Consider the following 5,772-nt stretch of genomic DNA (forward strand, 5'->3'; position numbering starts at 1 on the left):
GGTATTATTATTTCTGTATTATTAGATACTTGAATCAAACCTAAAAGGGCTGGAACTGGGTCTGAGATCTAACTCGTTGGACTGGGTGGTCTTGGGTGTAATTCGACGTCAACATGTGGGCAAATAAGAATGAACGTAAAGTAATACTGACATCTAGTGGATACCTTGTGTTACTGCCACTATTTTAGGTAGAGCTTAAACTCAAAGAGCTAACTTTATTATTTTTTTTTTCAGTTTAATGCTATTTTTTATTTGTCATAAAAATATAAACTGGACAGTTTTTTGGATCTTTTAAAAATCGAGATTAATATTTTTGTATGAGTAACTGAGTCATTTATATCTTTAAATTTATATCAACATAAAGAATTCAGACTGTCCTTTTAGAAAATCAAATGCCTCTTAAAGCTTTAAAATCAAGAGGTTTCTTATCTCACTTTGGCTAATAATATAGAAAAAGAAATATAAAAATATGGAACGCTACACGAATTTGCGTGTCATCCTTGTGCAGGGGCCATGCTAATCTTCTCTGTATCGTTCCAATTTTAGTATATGTATATGTGCTGCCAAGCAAGCACAGAGCTAACTTTAGTATTCTACAAATCAGAGAGGACAAACCTAAAAGCCCTTTCTCCTTATTTTAAGAGTATATATATATATATATATGTTTGCAAACATTTGTTACTACTTAAAATTATCATTTTATGTTTTCTAATTTAATTTTACTGTGGTAATGGAACATGATCTATGTGACCATTTGGAATTTATTGAGACTCGAAAGCTAACTAAACTGTGCTAGCTTTTTGTCTTTGTTTTATGTGCATTTCTAAAGAACATATACTCTCTATTTTTGTTCGTTTGTTTCGCTTTGCTTTTTGCAGGATTCTGTATATACCTGCGAAGTCTAAATCCTGACTTGTTTGTTCGAGTTACTCAATTTATCATATTCTGATACAGATTAGATAAAATCTTCCTCCATGACTGTGGTTTGTCAATACCATATTGCATTTTAATGAGTTTTTTGCTTTTTGTATATACTTTAAATGCACACAAGTTCATGGCTGTTGAATCTTCTTAGTGAAATGTTCTTTTTAATTGTGCATTTCTCTTTTTATCCACATTGTTGTCTTTTGCCTTAAATTCTGTTTTATCTAACATTAATATTGCTACAATCACTTAGGAAAAAATGTGCTTGTATTTTTAAAATCTCTTTTAATGTCTCTAACCTTTTAGTGTCCTTTCGTTTGAAGTATGTCTCTCCTAAACCATATATGGCTAACTTAAAAAAAAACTGAGGGTCTTTGTATTTTAATAGTGAGTTCATTCTCTTTACATATATTGTGATGGTTGATCTATTTAATCTTACTTCCAGTACATAATTTACAGTTATTTATTGTTTATTTTTTATAGTTTCTTTTTCCTTAAGATCTATTGGATTGATTGTTTTTTTTAGTTTTTTGAATGTTGAGTTTTTTAAAAATTTTATTTATTTATTTTAATTGGAGGCTAATTACTTTACAATATTGTAGTGGTTTTTGCCAAACATCGACATGAATCAGCCATGGGTGTACATGTGTTCCCCATCCTGGACCCCCCTCCCACTTCCCTCCCATCCCATCCCCTGGGGTCATCCCAGTGCACCAGCCCTGAGCACCCTGTCTCATGCATCGAACCTGGACTGGTGATCCACTTTACATATGATAATATACATGTTTCAACGCTACCCTCTCAAATCATCATACCCTCGCTTTCTCCCACAGAGTCCAAAAGTCTGTTCTTTACATCTGTGTCTTTTTTGCTGTCTTGCATATAGGGTCATGGGAAATAGATGGGGAAACAGTGGAAACAGTGTCAGACTTTATTTTGGGGGGCTCCCAAATCACTGCAGATGGTGACTGCAGCCATGAAATTAAAAGACGCTTACTCCTTGGAAGGAAAGTTTGACCAACCTAGATAGCATATTCAAAAGCTATTACTTTGACATTACTTTGCCAACAAAGGTCTGTTTAGTCAAGGCTATGGTTTTTCCAGTGGTCATGTATGGATGTGAGAGTCAGACTGAAGAAAGCTGAGTGCCAAAGAATTGATGCTTTTGAACTGTGGTGTTGGAGAAGATTCTTGAGAGTCCCTTGGACTGCAAGGAGATCCAACCAGTCCATCCTAAAGGAGATCAGCCCTGGGTGTTCATTGGAAGGACTGATTCTAAAGCTGAAACTCCAATACTTTGGCCACCTCATGCGAAGAGTTGACTCATTGGAGAAGACTCTGATGCCGGGAGAGATTGGGGGCAGAAGGAAAAGGGGACGACAGAGGATGAGATGGCTGGATGGCATCACTGACTCAATGGACGTGAGTTTGAGTGAACGCCAGGAGTTGGTGATGGACAGGGAGACCTGGTGTGTTGTGGTTCATGGGGTCTCAAAGAGTTGGACACCACTGAGTGACTGAACTGAACTGAACTGAAATAGGGTCATCGTTACCATCTTTCTAAATTCCATATATATGTGTTAGTATGCAGTATTGGTGTTTTTCTTTCTTACTTATTTCACTCTTATAATAGGCTCCAGTTTCATCCACCTCATTAGAACTGATTCAAATGCATTCTTTTTAACGGCTGAGTAATATTCCATTGTATATATGTACCACAGCTTTCTTATCCATTCATCTGCTGATGGACATCTAGGTTGCTTCCATGTCCTGGCTATTATAAACAGTTCTGCGATGAACATTGGGGTGCATGTGTCTATTTCAATTCTGGTTTCCTCAGTGTGTATGCCCAGCAGTGGGGTTGCTGGGTCATATGGCAGTTCTATTTCCAGTTTTTTAAAGAATCTCCACACTGTTCTCCATAGTGGCTATACTAGTTTTCATTCCCACCAACAGTGTAAGAGGGTTCCCTTTTCTCCACACCCTCTCCAGCATTTATTGTTTGTAGAATTTTTGCTAGCAGCCATTCTGACTGGTGTGAGATGGTACCTCACTGTGGCTTTGATTTGCATTTCTCTGATAATGAATGATGTTGAGCATCTTTTCAAGTGTTTGTTAGCCATCTGTTTGTCTTCTTTGGAGAAATGTCTGTTTAGTTCTTTGGCCCATTTTTTGATTGGGTCTTTTATTTTTCTGGAGTTGAGCTGCAGGAGCTGCTTGTGTATTTTTGAGATTAATTCTTTGTCAGTTGCTTCATTTGCTGTTATTTTCTCCCATTCTGAAGGCTGTCTTTTCACTTTGCTTATAGTTTCCTTCATTGTGCAAAAGCTTTTAAGTTTAATTAGATCCCATTTGTTTATTTTTGCTTTTATTTCCATTACTCTGGGAGGTGGGTCATAGAGGATCCTGCTGTGATTTATGGGATTGACATATTTTTTAAATTCTTCTCTCTACCATTTTAGGATACATTGTATTCCTGTTTTTCTTTTACAAATTGTCTTTTAGCTATTTTTTATTAGGGAAAATCATTCAAATATACAAATAAATAGATAATGATCTGTATGCCCACCTCCCAGTTTTAGGAAGTTTTAACAACCCTAACATTCAGCTGGAACTGCTTTGGATTTATTAAATAAGAAAGAAAATTATAGATTCAGGTGAGGCTCCAGTGTACCCCTCAACCTCATTTTACTCTCTCTCCCTCTTGACAGTAAATCTCTACCATGAATATTGGTATTTCATTTGATATTTATTAATTTGATATTTATTAATTCCACATATGTTTTAAAATTTTATTCTATATTTTCTGGCTAAACAATATAGTTCAATAGTTTTAAATGTTTTTCTGGTTAGAATGTTTATATAAATAATATTACTTTCTTATCAACATTATGCTTTTGACATTCATTCACACTGATTCATATATATCTGGTTCATCCTTTTAATTTCCATATTCCATTGACATCTCTGTCTATTTTTTTCCTTTTTCCAACCCATTCTCCTATTGATGGATAGTAAATTTTTTCCTCAGTTTCCCTTATTTCAAGCAACATTAGAATAGTGTTCTTTTATATTCCTCCATGTGCATATAAGAATGTCTTCAAAGCAACTTTGAATTTTTGTTTTCATATCCAGTATTCTTGCCTGGAGAATCCTATGGACAGAGGAACCTTGTGGGCTACAGTCCATGGGGTTGCAAGAGTCGGACACGACTGAGTGACTTTCACTTTCGCATCCCCTAATACATTCTTGACAAATGATGTCATTCCTTGCACATTTTAAAGATAATATTTAATCAGAAATCAATACAACATTGTAAAACAATTCAGTTAAACATTAAAATAAAATTTTAAAAATATAACATTTTTTTCATTTTAAGTTTGAATAGTGACAAATTATGTGATTTCTGGTTCATTGTAAATATTATTTTAAAATGCAGCTACTTGTTCAGTTGAAGGAAAGAAGGGAATTCCAGACAGAAGTTGCTGGCACATGTTGATATTTCTTTTTGGATAAAGCCTAATATTCAAGTCGATTTTTGTGGGTTGAAACTAGTAAAGAAAGAAAACAAAATTGCCTGAAGCAAAAGACCGAAACAGTCTTTTGATGATCCCACATCCGGAGAGATCCTACTCTTCAGAGAATGCAGAATGTACAAATAAATGAAAAGTATCTCTGGACAGGTAGAAAGCTCACTGTTGTGAGAACTTCCTTCCAAACAGAGATGAGCTTGGAATCTTGGAGAACTAAAGCAAAATCAATGGGTTTCTACCCTTCTGCCCAGAATGCTCCCCACTCACAATGGGGAAGCCATTGAGAAGACAAAAGAAAGGAAATTATCGTGGAGATTCATCTTGATTCGAAGGTGGGTGCCTTATTTATAGATACAGGGCCCTTCTTGCAGCTGAGTGGTTTACTTTCTGACAAGACACATTTAGGATCATCATTTGCTCAAATTTACTAGCAGACATTATGCAGAAATTATTTCTGGCTATAAAAACATGCCTGATTTATGTACATAGCAGAGCCCCATAAGAATAACTACTACAATGGCGATAGACAGTGTTTAAGTTCTAATAGTCTCCCTATGAGCATTTATGAACATCATTCATTTTAAAACAGACAGAGAAGAATTAGTGAATTGGAAGAGGTCAGATAGAAGAAGAATTTTTTTATTTTGCTTTCCACACCAAAGAGTTTGCTTATAACACATCTCATCAAACATTTCAGCATGGGAAGTGGAAGAGCTGTGACTTAGTGGCATTTGGATTCCAGTGGGCTTGAGGGGGCATTTCTTTTTGTCTCTTCCTTATCTTGGGGGCAACTGTCATTCAGAGCCCCAGTGTTTTCATCAGAAAAATGTGGATGCTATTTTAAAGCTCAAATAAGATATTTTGGGTTGTGCTTTGTGAATGGTAAAGTTGACAGGCACCATCATCAATATAAAGAAACACACAAAGCTCTTATTTAGTAGTCTGAAATTAGACATTGTTCTTTTTTTCTCCTTGAACTCACATTTCCATTCCACTCCACAGAGATTTATCCTAATACATTTTTGATGTTTGAAAAATATTTTCTCAATTGCCTTATCATATTTCTCTACAATAAAATATGTCTCAAAAATGTTAAACTTTTTTTTTTACTCTGGGACCAAAAGACTCAGAAAATTAGAACATTTTATTCTGAGTTATTACAGCTATCATTAGTAGTACACAATTGGCCAAGGCATATAATTATTTTGGCAAATAGTTATTAAGCATAAATGTTAAATTTTTATTAGAAATGTATTTGATAAAATATAATTGACTGTTTCTTCAGTTTATATAGCCATCAAAAAAGAATAGTTAT

At 34.9% G+C, this 5,772-nt stretch overlaps 1 pseudogene; it reads right to left on the minus strand.

Annotated features, from left to right (window-relative positions):
- Window positions 1-463: 463 nt before the first annotated feature.
- LOC133247002 (U6 spliceosomal RNA) lies at window positions 464-561 on the minus strand (annotated as a pseudogene).
- Between the last annotated feature and the right edge of the window lie 5,211 nt (window positions 562-5,772).

Source organism: Bos javanicus, chromosome 4 (genome assembly GCF_032452875.1).
Source record: "Bos javanicus breed banteng chromosome 4, ARS-OSU_banteng_1.0, whole genome shotgun sequence".
NCBI lineage: Eukaryota > Metazoa > Chordata > Mammalia > Artiodactyla > Bovidae > Bos > Bos javanicus.